General features: G+C 40.1%; 1 pseudogene; it reads right to left on the minus strand.

Annotated features, from left to right (window-relative positions):
- Nucleotides 1–1,171: 1,171 nt before the first annotated feature.
- LOC131512725 (large ribosomal subunit protein uL30-like) lies at nucleotides 1,172–4,245 on the minus strand (annotated as a pseudogene).
- Nucleotides 4,246–15,384: the final 11,139 nt, after the last annotated feature.

Raw genomic sequence — 15,384 nt, forward strand, 5'->3', positions numbered from 1 at the left:
ACCTAATAGAGAGATAATATACATAATAGAGAAAGCATATTATTGTGTCATAAAAAGCACAGATTAATAACTTAACAGAGTATTGTCCCATATTTTTTCCTAGAAGAACTTTAGACGGTGACATCCACACACAAATCAGTGCTTGCTCTGTGGATGGGGCGAGGAGAAGAGTATAGATGTCTGGCAAATTTCTTGACTCATCTAGAAGTTTCCACTCATGCCTGGAGTTGATGTGCCTTCATCCATCAATAGCCTTCCGCTGACCTTATCCCTACACCCTAGGAGCTTGAGCTTGGCGCAAGTAAGGGCAGAACTTCTCCCGAGGCAGGATATTACCGCACGACTGCACATACCTGGGAGGAGACTGGCCCTGGGCCACCTGAACACAACTCTACAGAGAAGAGGGGCTATCCGGAATTGCAGGCAACTTGGGTAGTCCAGCCATACTCCTCCTCCTTAGGCAACATCCTTCTCCAAATCTCTGCACTCAAAAAGCCAGAAGCAGCTCTCTGTTCCCATTAGAGAGGAGAGAATGAGGTTGGCTGCCATATTGGTATCCAGCCCTTCTCTCACCTAGTACCCATCACCAGGATGGTCTACTTTTTCTTTTCTCCTGCCTGTGTCTTCCCTTTTCTGATTTCATTCATTCATTCATTCATTCATTAATGGAAAGTAAATGATCCCCCCCACCAAACCTCCTTTAGGTAACAAATGTGAAGAATTGGGTGTGTACTTGTCCCAGTTTCTCTTTGGTCAACCACATAACCTGTGTTTGTTGTTGTTGTTGTTGTTGTTGTTATTCTTGTTCTTGTTGTTTTGGGGGGGGGTTGTTTGTTTTACATTTCAGTTTGGAAGCGGTAACTGTTTATTAACTGGCCAGATTACAAAAATAATCATGATAGATACCTTAGTTTATTCTTCTGTTAAGAAAACCACAGACCCAAAAGTGGTATCACTTAGGTTAAGGCCCCAGGTCAGTAAACCAAGACTTAACACCTAATCTAACTGCAGTTTCAAGCCCCTAGAAGGGTAACCTTTAGCCAGTCAACATGGGAATTTCCTGGTCAGCGCTAGGAAATTTACTGATAGACACTTTCGGTCCCCTTAGGAAAGGAACTTTACCTGAAACAACGGATTCTCTGCTTATAATCTCCTTTCTTACACCCCCTCTCTACCTTTAAACCTTTTCTCTTCTCTATCCTTTTGGAGATCCCTTCTACTTGCTAGATGGAATGCTGGCCCATTCACAAATCAATTAATAAACCCATTAGATCTTTAAAATGTACTCAGTTGAATTTTTGTTATTTAACACTTCTAATAAGCTTATTAATTTGGTCTTCCCTTTTGCCAGCATCTCTAACTTCTACAAAATGAATGGTCCTTTTCTTTTAATTTTTTAAATATTTATTTATTTTTGAGAGAGAGAGAGAGAGAGCGCACGCGCATGTGTGAGCAGGGGAGGGGCAGAGAGAGAGGGAGACACAGAATCGGAAGCAGGCTCCAGGCTCTGGGCTGGCAGCACAGAGCCAGACGCTGGGCTTGAACTCACGACCATGAGATCATGACCTGTGCCCACGTCAAACGCTTAACTGACTGAGCCACCTAAGGGGCCCCTGAATGGTCTTGTGCTTCCAGCCACCTCGTTCAGAAGATAATGGGAAGAACCAGTAGACATTGTTTGCTACTTTGAAGGGTCTGCCAACAGTGTAGATCTCATGAATTACATCCTCCGCTCCAGCAATGCCATATTTACTAAGAGATGCGGCAATCAACTCTTGTTGATTCTGCCATAACCATGCATGAAAAACATTCACTTACAGACTTCCAGTTAATGGAAGCGTTGTTGAGCTTAACAAAGGTACCACTGAAAGTCTGGCGAATAAAAGAAGCCGCAGCACCTTTCAGAATTTGGGGGTCACACCGATCCTGATGGCAAGTGCCAATTTGGGTTCTGCAGGTGCAGAGAAGTTGCCAGCTTTTCTTGCCATCCTAGCTATTCTCGTATCGGTTCTGTACATCCATCTATATTCTTTGTGATAGCTTATCTTTTTCGTAGATAAGCTTTTTCCTTGCCTTTCAAAACATCCTTTGGGCTAACTTCTTTCTTAAGCATTTGATTTTCAAGTTTTTTTGTTGGTCTGTTTTGTTTTGGTTTGTCTTTTCCTTTTTCTTAGGGGTTCCTGACATAGCAGGAGCCATCTTTTTATTCTCTTCTGCATCTTCCCTGGCTCCAGCCAGAAAAGAGCACCACATAACCTGTTTATCATTTTTTATTTTTTTTAAATTTTTTAAGGGTTTATTTATTTTTAAGAGCAAGAGAGACAGAGTATGAGTGGGCGAGGGACAGAGAGAGAGGGAGACACAGAATCCGAAGCAGGCTCCCGGTTCTGAGCTGTCAGCACAGAGTCCGACGCAGGGCTCGAACTCACGAACCGCGAGATCATGACCTGAGCCGTAGTCGGAAGCTCAACCGACTGAGCCACCCAGGCGCCCCAGTTTGTAATTTTTTTAACAGGTTGGTGTTATTCCCTTTACTTTGAATTTGCTTTTTTCCCCTCACTATTTATTGTAAGCATCCCTCTTGTTTGGGACATTTATATATCCCAATACATCACTTCCCACTGTGTGTTTGTGTGTGCAGACATGTGCCCATGCCATAATTTATTCATTTCCCTATTCAGGGGCATTCAGATTGCTTTCGGTTTGTTGACCCTACAAACAATGCTACAAAAAGCATTACTCTATATACGTCCTTTATCAAATGTGACCTTTCTTTAAGTTTATTTATTTATTTTGAGAAAGACAGCATGAGAGGGGGAGGGGCAGAGAGAGAGGGAGAGAGAGAATCCCAAGCAGGCCCTGTACTGTCAGGACAGAGCAGGATGTGGGGCTCGAACTCACAAAACCATGAGATCATAATCTGAGCCCAAGCCAAGAATCCAACGCTTAATCGACTGAGCCACCCACTTTTTCATGTAAGTTAGGATTCACGAACTAGAATTTCCATATAACGTATAGTCATTCTGATTCAAATGAGCACTGTCAGGTTTATTTACCAAGACAGTAGAATTCACACTGCTGCCACCAAAGTACTGGAATGCTCATATTCTTGAGTATATGCCAGCAATAATTGTTATTACTTGTTTAAATGTTTATTTCTGTTTGAGAGAGAGCATGAGCAGGGGAGGGGCAGAGAGAGAGACGGACAGAGGATCTGAAGCTGGCTCTGGGCTGACAACAACGAGCCCAACGCAGGGCTCAAACTCACGTACCTTGAGATCATGACCTGAGCCGACGACGGACACTCGGAAGACTGAGCCACCCAGGTGCCCCTGTTTTTGCTTGTTTAAAACGTTTCCCAGTCTCACTGGTGAAAAGTATTACTGTTGCAATTCAGTATCCTAGGCCAGGGGCAAAGAAGTAAATCCAAAGCAAAGAGAACTATGCCTGAGAATCTGAAATTCTTAGTTGCGCCCATTGGTTATCTCTTTCTCCACCTGACCCTTGTTTCAGACCTACTTCCCTCTTTGCCGAGGTCTGAGAAAGTTGGAAATAGCTAGTGTTTTTCCTTGGTAGTGTTTTCTTAAAGATCAACAGGATTATGTCAACTGTTATTACAAGGAAAAGGCCACTGACACACCAGTTTAAAAAGGAAAAGGTGTGTCCACTGGCTAAAGTAAATAAAAGGGCAAAACACATAGTAACAGTTTTAAAACTTAACAGTTACAATAGTACTGAGGAAGCAGGTAAGACAAAGCTGGGGCTCGTTGCTTGCAAATTTCAGGGTGTCTCCTGAACTTTCACAGCCTAATTTGGGAAATTAAATGTCGAACACCCTTGAAAAGTTCCGATACTGGCATTGATATTAAAGGTTTCAAAAGGGTATTAACTACAGTCCTAATTTTGGCCCCACGTGACACCCATGATTTCAGAATGATTCATGACTAATGAAAGGATGACCGAGCGTAAACTACATAACATACTGGTGTATGGACTCACCTAATTTTATTTTACATCAAAACAGAAATTGATGCAATTGTAAAACTAACACTCGTTCAATTTTAATTCATAGTCGGCAAGAAATCATTCTTCGTAAGTGGCAAGTGATTCAACTACAGTTAGAAGTAGTCTTTACTAGGGGCACCTGGGTGGCTCAGTGGGTTAAGAGCCCAATTCTTGATTTCGGCTCGGGTCACGATCTCATAGTTCATGGCTTCGAGCCTCACATCTGCCTCACACTGGGAGTGTGGAGCCTACTTGGGATTCTCTCTCACCCCCTCTCTCTCACCCCCTCTCTCTCATCCTCTCCCCACCCCTAGTGTCTCTCAAAATAAATAAATAAACTTACAAAAAAATTTTTAAAGCAGTCCTACTAGTTGATAGGGGCAATGTATTGACTTGGAGAGGATGTGAAAATCATCTAACATTCCAACTCATATTGATTGTACATCGAGAGAGAAAAAATGCTAAGAAATGATGCCACAAGGACAAGTTTGTCACAGTCCCTGAAGCAAGTAGGATCTGGCACAAGATCCCAGAGTAGCTCAGGAATAAAATACTCTATCTAAAACATAACACAGTCTGGGCATAACTCACTGCACAGTGCCCAATATGTCAGAGAGCTGAGCAGAAAATAATGGACACTACTATGTAAAAAAACACAACCACGGATTCATTTATATTGATGGGAGGGACACCTGGTTGGCTCAGTCAGTTAAGCGTCTGACTCTTGATCTCAGCTCAGGTCTTGATCTCAGGGTCGTGAGTTCCAGCCCCGCACTGGGCTTCACGCTGGACACGAACCCTACTCAAAAAAAGAAAAAAAGACATATTGATGGGAAATACAGTGAAAAGAGACATTCTTTCTGGAAGAGCATGTGCACATTTCTTTTTGTGTCTCACATGGTATTATGACGTTAGTGGGTGTGCACATCAGTCTCGCTCATTCGTCTACAAGCTGACAGGCAGAAGGCTCTTCATTCATCTTTTCGATGCCCCAAATCTAGCACAGTGTCAGGTTCAGAGTACATGCTCCATAAATGCTGAATGTAGAAATTGAAACATTGATGTTAAACCACTGGAAATACTGTAGTTAGATCTGTTGTTATGCCAGGGCTATGGGTTGAATTTTGCTCCCTGCCCCATGCAAATTCATATATTAAAGTCCTAACCTGCAATGTGATTATATTTGGATATTGGGCTTTTAGGAGGTAATTAAGGTTAAATAAGATCATAAAAGCAGAGTCCTGATCCAATAGGATTGGTGGCCTTGTAAGAGGAAAAGAGACATCTCTGGGCAAACACACCAGTGAAAGAAAGCTATGTGAGCACAGATGGAGAACTGGTCATCTACAAGCCAGGAAAAGAGCTCTCTTACCAGGTTAGAATCTTGATCTTGGGCTTCCAGTCTCCAAACTATGAGGAAATAAGTTTCTGGTATTTAAGCCACCCAGTCTCTTGTATTTTGTTATGGCGGCACAAGGAGACCAAATCAACAACCGGTACAAATGCTAATGCTTTTCACTGGTTTTATGACAATGAACAAGACCAAAGAAAAATGGCTTTCTTAAAGTCATTATAATGATCGCCCAAGAATGAATTTTAGCACAATATTTGACATGTGTGAATTTAAGGGTAACCTGAAAGCTTGAGAATAGTACATAACAAAGTAGATGAGAGGGGGGAATTTAAAATATGAGCTGTAAATTACTTTCAACACAAAAAGGGTTTGTTCTTTGCAGAACCATTTATTCAGCCTGCATGTCATTTGACAGAGGGCTCTTTGATTATATTTGATTAACTCTAATAAAGCTTGAAAACCATTTTAGCCTAATGCAAATGGCCCCGTCTCTTCTTAGATTTCATCAAAGATTGGTAACACATTGCATAAGTGTTACTTTCAAACTATAGCCCACTACATTTTCTAATTTGGAGAGAGGAAATGCTTCAAGTGTTTCTTATGAAGCATAGGAGCCCACACAAAAAGAAATGTCATTTATGTCTCGTATGTGTCTCATGATTTGACAGATTCTTATGTAAAGTTGGTCATCAGAAATTTGCAGACCAAAATTAGCAAGAGAGCAGTTTGTAAATCCACCCTCCCTATAGAGTTCCTTGGATGGAAGCTGCCTTTATGGAGGAAGGCAATGGACTCTGAAACGTGACACACACTTAACACATTTACTGTTCTCATGCCCAAATGACCACATTAGTGTAGGTTTAGAAATACAGATCTACGTTACTTTCTCACATTTACCAGCTTTTAAATAGAAGGATGTTCTGAGCCATTAGTACAAAGATGCCTGACATTTTCATGAAAGTGCAGGCAACTTACGAAGGACAATAGTTTGGTTCTTCTGAAGGTCACCGCTTTTGTTGTTTCTTTTCTTTTCATTTTTTTTCCCTTCAAAAATCATATCTACCGCATTCGGCTGCTGGCCGAAAGACAGTGCTAATTTCTCAGTCATTCTGACATATTTGTTATCAGATCTCTCCAACTTTAGAATTGCCACAGTGATACGTGAACATTTGAAAGGTAAAACTCAAAACCGTATTCTCTTATACTTGCTATGCCTTTTTTATTGATAGTTATGAGCCTCATGTATCAAATTTGCTACTGTTTTCTGAGGCAAAAATTTTGAAAGTGAAATTCTGAGTTTTATTCTTTGTTACATCATTGGACTCTAAAATATATGTCCAAGTAGATTCTTCCGTACCGTATAGTTTTGCATCATGTGGAGAACATTTGTAACTAGGTCAACATACACGGTTTCTAGGCACCAACAAGGAGATAATTTGTTGTACCCATATTACAATATTACCAGAGAAACGGGACTAAAATGACTCACTGGGTCCTTGGTTGCAGGCCTCAGTGCTGCACATGGTACTAAATTAAGGCTCAGAAGCCTGGGCAGTTGTGAAAGTCTCTTTGAGAGACTTTGAGAGGTCATAAGTGACTCTCCTCCAAAACACAAAAGCATCAAACAGGAGGACGTGATGGGCCGGGAGAAAAGAAAATATGGAAAGCGTAGAAGACCTAAGGCCCCTCTTGCTTCCTGAGAATGCAACCTCAGGCTGATTATCATCTGTGAGTCTTAGAGGAGCCAAAAAAAAAAAAAAAAAAAAAGTAGTCCAGATGACAGCACCTTGCCCTGCATGATCGATCTAGAAGAATAAAAGAATAACCCAATGGCTGCCCTACTGGGTCAGAGTCACCAGGTCAAAAGGACCAGAGGACATTTGGAAGACACATCTGGATATGAAAAGGAAGAATCTGTACATCTTCAATCGCTGTACCTGAGAGAAGGACTTTCAGAAAGTACCCCTAAATCTTATAAGTTATATACCAATTGTACCTCAAAAAAAAAAAAAAAAAATCACGAATCTGGTAGCCCAGAAAAGAAGAACTCTGCTTCATATACGAGCTATCGATATTGTCCTACGCATTGGTCAGCACTTACTATTGCTTCCTGTGAATGCGATACTAAAAAGATATACAACGGAACAAACACATGGGATTCCCGTCCTCACACAGTTGACAATCTAATGAGGAGATGGAATCCGCACTCACCTGCCTTTTCTCCTTTTCTGCCTCCTTTGCTTGGTCTTCCTTATCTGCTGACCACTGGGTGTTCAACAGACTGAGCCACCCAGGGGCCCCAGGATTTTTTCTAAATAAAAGAAGAAGATAAGAAAAAAATACCAGTGAGGGAGGAAAGTGTATAAGAAATGAAAGGAGGAACAATTATAAAAATCCCATGGGGTTGTAAATAAAGTTAGAAGAAAATAAGAATGCCGAATTAATTATTTGTGGATTATTCTTTAGACCAGGGTTTTTCAAATTCAGCAGCATTAACATTATGGGCCAGATCATTTTTTGCTATAGGGAACTGTCTAGTGCATTGCAGGGTATGTGATAGTATCCCAGGCACCCTTGTCTCTAGTTATGGCAATCAAACGTGTCTGCAGATGTTGCCAAATATTCCCTGGGAGGCAAAATTGCTCCCACTTGAGAACTATTGTTTTAAAAAGAAAGAGTTGGCATGCCTGGGTGGCTCAGTCTGTTAAGCATCTGACTCTTGATTTCAGCTCAAGCCATGATCTCACAGTTTCATGAGTTTGACTTCACACAGGGCTCTGTATGGACAGTGCAGAGCCCGCTTGGGATTCTCCCGCTCTTTCTGCCCTACCCCCCATCCCCGCTTGTACCATCTGTGTCTCTCTCAAGATAAATAAATAAACTTAGAAAAAAGAGAGACTCATTGAAGATTTGAAGGAGCAGATAACATAAAAACTAAAATCGATTGAACTGGCAAGACTTCCCATGCTAACTGGGTGGAGCAGGCAAGAGAAAAAAGTGAAGAAATTTTTTGCAATATTCCTGCTGAAAGATTATAATAGAGTTCTGAAATACAAAAGAGGTCGTGGAATTGGAAATGACAGATTGTGTGTTATTTATTTACAGAGGGAGACACTTATTATGGGTATAGAATCAAACAGGCTAAAAAAAAAAAAAAAAAGAATCAAACAGGCTTATCAACGTTTGTTGTTTTGACAATGGGAAACAAAGACAGGAATCAAAGATGGCCGTGATAGGTTGAGCCTAATGGCAAGCTAGCGGTTGTGACAAAAGTGGACAATAGTGAGGGAAACAGATTTAAAAGGGAAGATGAGTTCAATCCTTTGAATTGCAAAATAGAATGTACTAGAAGAACATCCAGATAGAAATGTCAAGCCAGAAATTGGAAACTTGAGAGTGCACTTTGGGGGGAAACTCAGGAGTGTAAACATGGACTTAGAAGCCATTTACGAGGAAAGTAGAGTTGAAGTCATGTGCTGAGATTGCCCAGGAGGAGAGTGCAAAATAGAAAAGGAAGCAACCAGAGACAGATGCTCCATTTAAACACCTGTATCTAAATGGGTATCATATTGAAGGAAGAGAAGAGAGTAGTTGGAGGAGTAGCACAAGAGTAGGAAAACAAAGTGTCTCAAGAGACACAAAGGAGAGATTTTAGCAAAGGATGGTGGGTTAGTTGGTTAATGGTGTCGACCATTGGTACAAGAGGTTAAAGACCATGACAATAGAGAAAGTGGCTATTGGATTCAGCGAATAGTAAGTAGCTAGGGGTGTTCAGAACGCAGTGTAAACACAGTGGGGAACAGAAAATAAATTAGAATGAATTTAAAACCACATGGGTGCTGAAAAAGTCGGTATTTAATACCTCCATTGGTAAAGGGAAAAAGAAATAGAGCAACGGTGTTTCTCAGATAGGACAGAAGTTGTGTCTACTTGTAAGTGACTGGGAAATTAAATATGAGTGATTGAAAATGCAAGAAAGGCAGAGAGAGACAAAAGAAGTGATATTTAATGGAGTGTGACTCCAGAGGAGATGAGAAAGTTTGGAACAAGGGCACAAATGTTCGATTTTCTCAAAGAGGAATGTGTTAGTCTCTAAAACTGGGAGAAGCAAAGAGTAAGAGATAATGCAGTGTGGTAATAAATTACAAAGTTGAGGATGATTCTCCAAACTATGTATTTTACATGTGATTTAATTTTTAAATGTTTACACCGAGAAGAGCCCTTTTAAATAGAAGAGTTGAACGTGATTTCCCTATTCGAGGGAGTACTTGCAAAGAGTATTCTGTACTAGTCTCTGAGCCAGGTGCTCATAGACTGAAGCCAGATTTTTATGGTATACTTTTATTATCCTGTTCAAACTAAATTCCCAGAACATCAGCACATGCTCGGTTAAATATGATATGAAAACACATTGCAAGTACAGAAATGTTATTTTTGGATTAGCCACAGATTTTGGTCTATATATAATTCTGTACTCCCCAATGACGGCCAGTAATCGTGTTACAATAGTAAAATATCTTCTTAAGTAAGCTTTATTTATAACTTACCCTGCAAATACCCAAGACTTGGCATCAAGAGAAAAGAAGAAAATAAGCAGAAATGTCATGCAACTTGGGTTTCATTTCTTAAATTCTCTGAGCAAGCTGTCTACTTCAAACACACCCTTTCATTCAACTTTCCTTTATGTACCAGCACATGAATGAAATAAGAGAATCCTATAATGTGAGACAAACCCAAAATGTCAATGAATCAGAATGGCAATTATGTAAGTTGGGCAAGATTTTACTACTGCGCACATGATTTCCCATCCAGTAAATGAGAGGAAAACACTAGTGTTCTTTTGCCTTTGTTAAGCTATTACTGTTTTGTCCTTTAATTTGTATTGTATGAAACTATCACAATTCCCAATAAAATATGAAGTTTCATTTGTCTTTGCCAATAATGATTCTTTTGAACCAAAAGACATATCAAAACCACAAAACAGCAGGGTGTGAACAAATAGCTGTGTCAAATTGGCCAAATATTGATAATCGTTGAAGCTGTGCGATGGGTACGTGGACTTCTTTGTGCTGTTCATGCTACTTTTGAGCATTTTCGAGTATGTTCTTTTTTAAATAAATAAGTAGTAAATATGGGGCACCTGGATGGCTGAGTCAGTTAAGTGTCTGACTTCAGTTCAGGTCATGATCTTCCGGTTTCTGAGTCTGAGTCCCGAGTCGGGCTGCCTGCTGTCAGCACAGAGCCTGCTTTGGACCCTCCACCACCTCCCCTTTCTCTGCCCCTCCTCTTCTCGCTCTCTCTCTCAAAAAAATAATAAAATTTAAAAAAAATCGTGGCAAATAATTCTATTACAAATGCTTGCGAACATTTTCTCTCAGTTCCCAAAGACAAAAGCCTCATATTCCTGCTTTAGAATGTGGTAGGCAAATCAAATAGTGAAGTCCTTTCATGAGGTGGTAGACAGAATGGCTCCGTAGAAATACCCACACCCTAACCCCTGATATGGAAAAACATATTACCTTACGTGACGATTAATTTTGTGTCACCTTGACTGGCATGGGATGCCCAAATGAAACATTATTTCTTGGCGTGTCTGTATTTCTGGCTGAGATTAGCTTCTGAACGGACAGACTCAGTAAATTACCCTCCCCAGTGTGGGTGGGCCTCATCTAACCCACTGGGGGCCTGAATAGAACAAAAGGCAGAGAGAAGAGGAAATGACTTCTTTTTTCTGCCTCACTGATTGAGCTTGAACATCGCATGGCATCTTCTGCCCTCATTGAACTGGGATTCACACCATCAGATCCCCTAGTCCTTAGGCGTTTGGGCTTTGGACTGGCAGTACATCGTTAGCTTTCCTGGATCTCCAACCTGCAGACACAGATCATGGAACTCCTCAGTACCCATATAATCACATAACCCAATTCCTCATAATAAATCAGTATATATTTTTAAATAAATATTATGTTTAAATATATATGTATAATGCATAATATATATTATAATATTGTTATTATATAATATTAATAATGCATTATAATATATAATATATAATAATGTATATAAATTATATATTTGAACATATTCAAATAGGATATATACACGTATCCCATCAGCTGTTTCTCTGGAGAATCCTGACTAATACAACAACCTTATGTGGCAAAGGGGACTTTACGGATATAATTAAGTTTCTAGACATAAACCAGGAAGAACAGCCTGGATTATCCTATCCAAGAGGGGGTAACCTCATCACATGAGCCTTTAAAAGCAGAGAACTTTCGGGGCGTCTATGTGGTTCAGTCGGTTAAGCGTCCAGCTTCGGCCTAGGTCATGATCTTGCCGTTCCAGAGTTCAAGCCCGGCCTCGGGCTCTGGGCTGAGGGCTCAGAGCCTGGAGCCTGTTTCAGATTCTGTGTCTGCCTCTCTCTCTCTCTCTCTGCCCCTCCCTCCCCAACTCACACTCTGTCTCTCTCTCTCTCTCTCTCTCTCTCTCAAGAATAAATAAACATTAAAAAAAAAAAAAAAGGCAGAGAACTTTCTCCAAATGGAGACAGAGCAGATACAACAGCAGAAGAATCCGAGGGAGTCAAAGCATGAGGAGGACTCCACAGGAAGTTGCTGGTTTGAAGGTGGGGGGGCAACATGGTGAGGAATTCAGGTGACCTCACGGAGCTGGGAGAGGCTCCTGGCTGACAGCCAGCAAGGAAACAGGGACCTCACCTCTGCAGCCTGAATAACCGAATTCTGTCAACAGCTTGAATGAGCTTGGAAACAAATTCCCCCTCAGAGCCTCTAGATAAGCGTCCAGCTTGCCAACAACTTAATCTCAGCCTGTGTAACTCTGGCCAGAGGAGCCAGCTGAGCTCACCAGGCTCCCGACCTACAGAACTGGGGATAATAAATTGTGATTGTTTTGAATGGCTACATTTGTGATACCTCTAAGGTGGCCATAGGTAACAAATACATCCTACTTAACATAAAAAAGACCCAATAGCTGGACATTTTAGGTTTTTTTTTTTTTTTTTTTTTAACGTTTATTCATCTTTTGAGACAGAGCTCAAGCAGGGGAGGGGCAGAGAGAGAGGGAGACACAGAATCGGAAGCAGGCTCCAGGCTCCGAGCTATCAGCACAGAGCCCGACGCGGGGCTCAAACTCACAGACCGCGAGATCATGACCTGAGCCAAAGTTGGCCACCCAACCAACTGAGCCACCCAGGTACCCCTGAACATGTTAAAAGACATTCCTAACATGAAAGGTAAGACAATGAGAAGTTATTATAATGTCTTACTTATTATACTGGGAAAATATATAAAATGAAATTGTGGTAGGGAAATGCATTACATCACATGTGATAGCACGTGCCTGATGGGTATATAAATTGGTCCAAAGTTTGGGGAGAGTAATTGGTAATGTGTATAAGAAATCAGGATAACATGTTTGATGTAAAATTCCACGTCTATTTTTTAAGCAAATAATTCCAGTAGTATTTCTTACCTTTGACCCAGTAATCCCACATCTATATACCAAGAAAATAATGTAGATGTATATTATATGAAAAAATAGTACAGTGTGAACAAAAATTAAGCTGTAAAGATGATCTTCATAGCACAGCATAGAATAGCAAAGTCGGTGACGATCTAAACATCCAACAAAAGGGATTGGTTAAGTTAGGGGATACCCACATAATGAAATTCTGTAAAGCCAGTTCAAATCATGTGGTAGATAGTGTTTGTTATCATGGAAAAGTCTTTCAAGGAAAAAAGGCAACAAAATAGCATTACAATCCAATGTCAGAAAGTATATGCACGAAAATGTCACCAATTTGAGATCCTTTCTGCTGGTCTGCATCTTTTGATTTTTTCCTTTATGATCATAGATTTCATAATAGACTCACAAAAAAATTGTTCTTTTTAATAAAGTTTACAAATCTGTGCATTTATACAAATTTCCAGAAGGTTATTTACTCAATTAGGACAAAAATGATTGCAGATATTTCAGGACAAATGACAAAATATTTCTTCTATATTTGGAGCAAAACATTAAGACAAAGAATGTTCTCCTATTTCTCAGATGTTCGTGGATGTTGTATAAGAAAATTCATCACTAGTTTTAGCTCATCAAAAATATACCCACTGTCCCTCTATCATCAATACATCCTTTCTTTCTGTTCAGATTCTTACCCGCTTTTATTGGTCAGACTCATTCCTCTGAACCTACCTGATATGCAGTGCAAGAGTTTTTACTGAACATAAACTAAAACAAGAAATACTCTCCTGTCCTCAGTCCCCATCTCTTCCTGCACGACCACAGACACTGTATCTGAAAGTTTTGTGTCCACACATCGGCTGGAGAATGAAACACGATTCTATTGATTCTGAACATATCAAAGATCGTGGTAAAATTTGGCTTCAAGGGAGAAAGGAAGTGAAAAATTAGTTCTTGGAGATAAGTACCTATCTGAGACAAATCTGAAATAGACATTTAAAGAGATTTTTCTCAATTTCAACCTTCAGTTCTTGTATTGACTAGCATAGGATGACGTTTTAACCAAAATCAAAACATATTTGAAATATGTTGTGTATTTACTTGTTGCTAAGTCCCTGGTTGTTATTAAAGCATTTGAGGCAAGCATTGGGGTTGGTTCTTTAAAAAAAAAAAATCCATTTCCATTTTGTGCACTAGTACGCTGGAGAATTAATTGTACACGTTTTCATGCCGGTGAGTTGAAATCAGAAAATGCTACACATCAAGGCTCTTCTTGCTTTTTTTCTTGGAGATCCAGTTAATGCGTAACATTGTTTCATCCCCTCCCAACCCATCAGGAAGACCTGAACTAGCTCTACAAGCATCAACAGTTAATGCAGTCTCTTGGCTTTTAGTCTCCCTATTAGTCTTGGTCAGCTGAGAATCATGGATGTCAGCAACATCCACTGCATCCCATGGAATCTGTAGGGCCAAGTGGCTGCGAAGTTAAGTACTCATTGGCTAGTCCTTCTTTGACCCTATGTGGATGGACCCTGCTTAGGATGCAAAGATATATCAGGTGAATGAAGCAGCATATAATCATAGAAACCAGGGGTGCAGACCATGTATGCAAGAGCAGACTTTTGTACTAGTGCAAACAAGTACAAACATGGCAAACTAGACAAAAATGTTACTTGGATATACCAGGGTCTAGCTTTATTGCTAATGAGACCAAATTCCTAATAGTATCGTGTTAAATAACAATGGGCACAGCATATGGATGGACTGGAAAACAGGCAGATAGGAGGCAATAGAAAGTAACAGCATTGTCAAAAATTTGTTTCATCTTAAGCCAATTCAACACGTGTCCCGTGTTCAGTTATTCCAAAAATTCATTATATATTTTTAGATTTCCCAATTTCCTTCTTTAGCCCTCCTATTCCCTTAATGCTTGGGCATTTTAAACTGTTATGTATTATCCTTCAATTTAATATCATATTTAGGGGGTGCCTGGGTGGCACAGTCAGTTGAGTGTCTGACTGTTGATTTGGGCTCAGGTCCTGATATCAGAGTCATGGGATCGACCCCGCGTCGGCCTCTGCAAAGAGAGTGGAGCCTGTTTGGGATTCTCTCTCGTTCTTTCCCTCTGCCCCTCTCCCCCACAAGTGCGCTTTCTCTCTCCCCCCGCCTCTCTCTCAAATAAAATAATAATAATAACATCATATTTAGGAAGTATCTGTGGATTTTGTTATAAAGTAATGTAATGGGGTGTTCCTCTCTGTTGGGAGCTAGCAATAGCTCAAATTAAATATATACCAGAGTGAAAAGGGATAAAACCTTTAGCTTGTATATATAGATATAGATATAGATATAGATAGATATCATATTGGCATATATATTGATATTGATTTTATATATATTTTGTACATATATATATATATATAATAAATATATATTTATTCTGGTATAAAACTTTAAAAAGAAGGAGCCAGAGTTTTTCTGTAAATAGAATCCCATTCATAATCCAGCAAATGTTTATTCAGCAAACGGTATATAGGAAA

The sequence above is a fragment of the Neofelis nebulosa genome, chromosome 5, assembly GCF_028018385.1.
Source record: "Neofelis nebulosa isolate mNeoNeb1 chromosome 5, mNeoNeb1.pri, whole genome shotgun sequence".
NCBI lineage: Eukaryota > Metazoa > Chordata > Mammalia > Carnivora > Felidae > Neofelis > Neofelis nebulosa.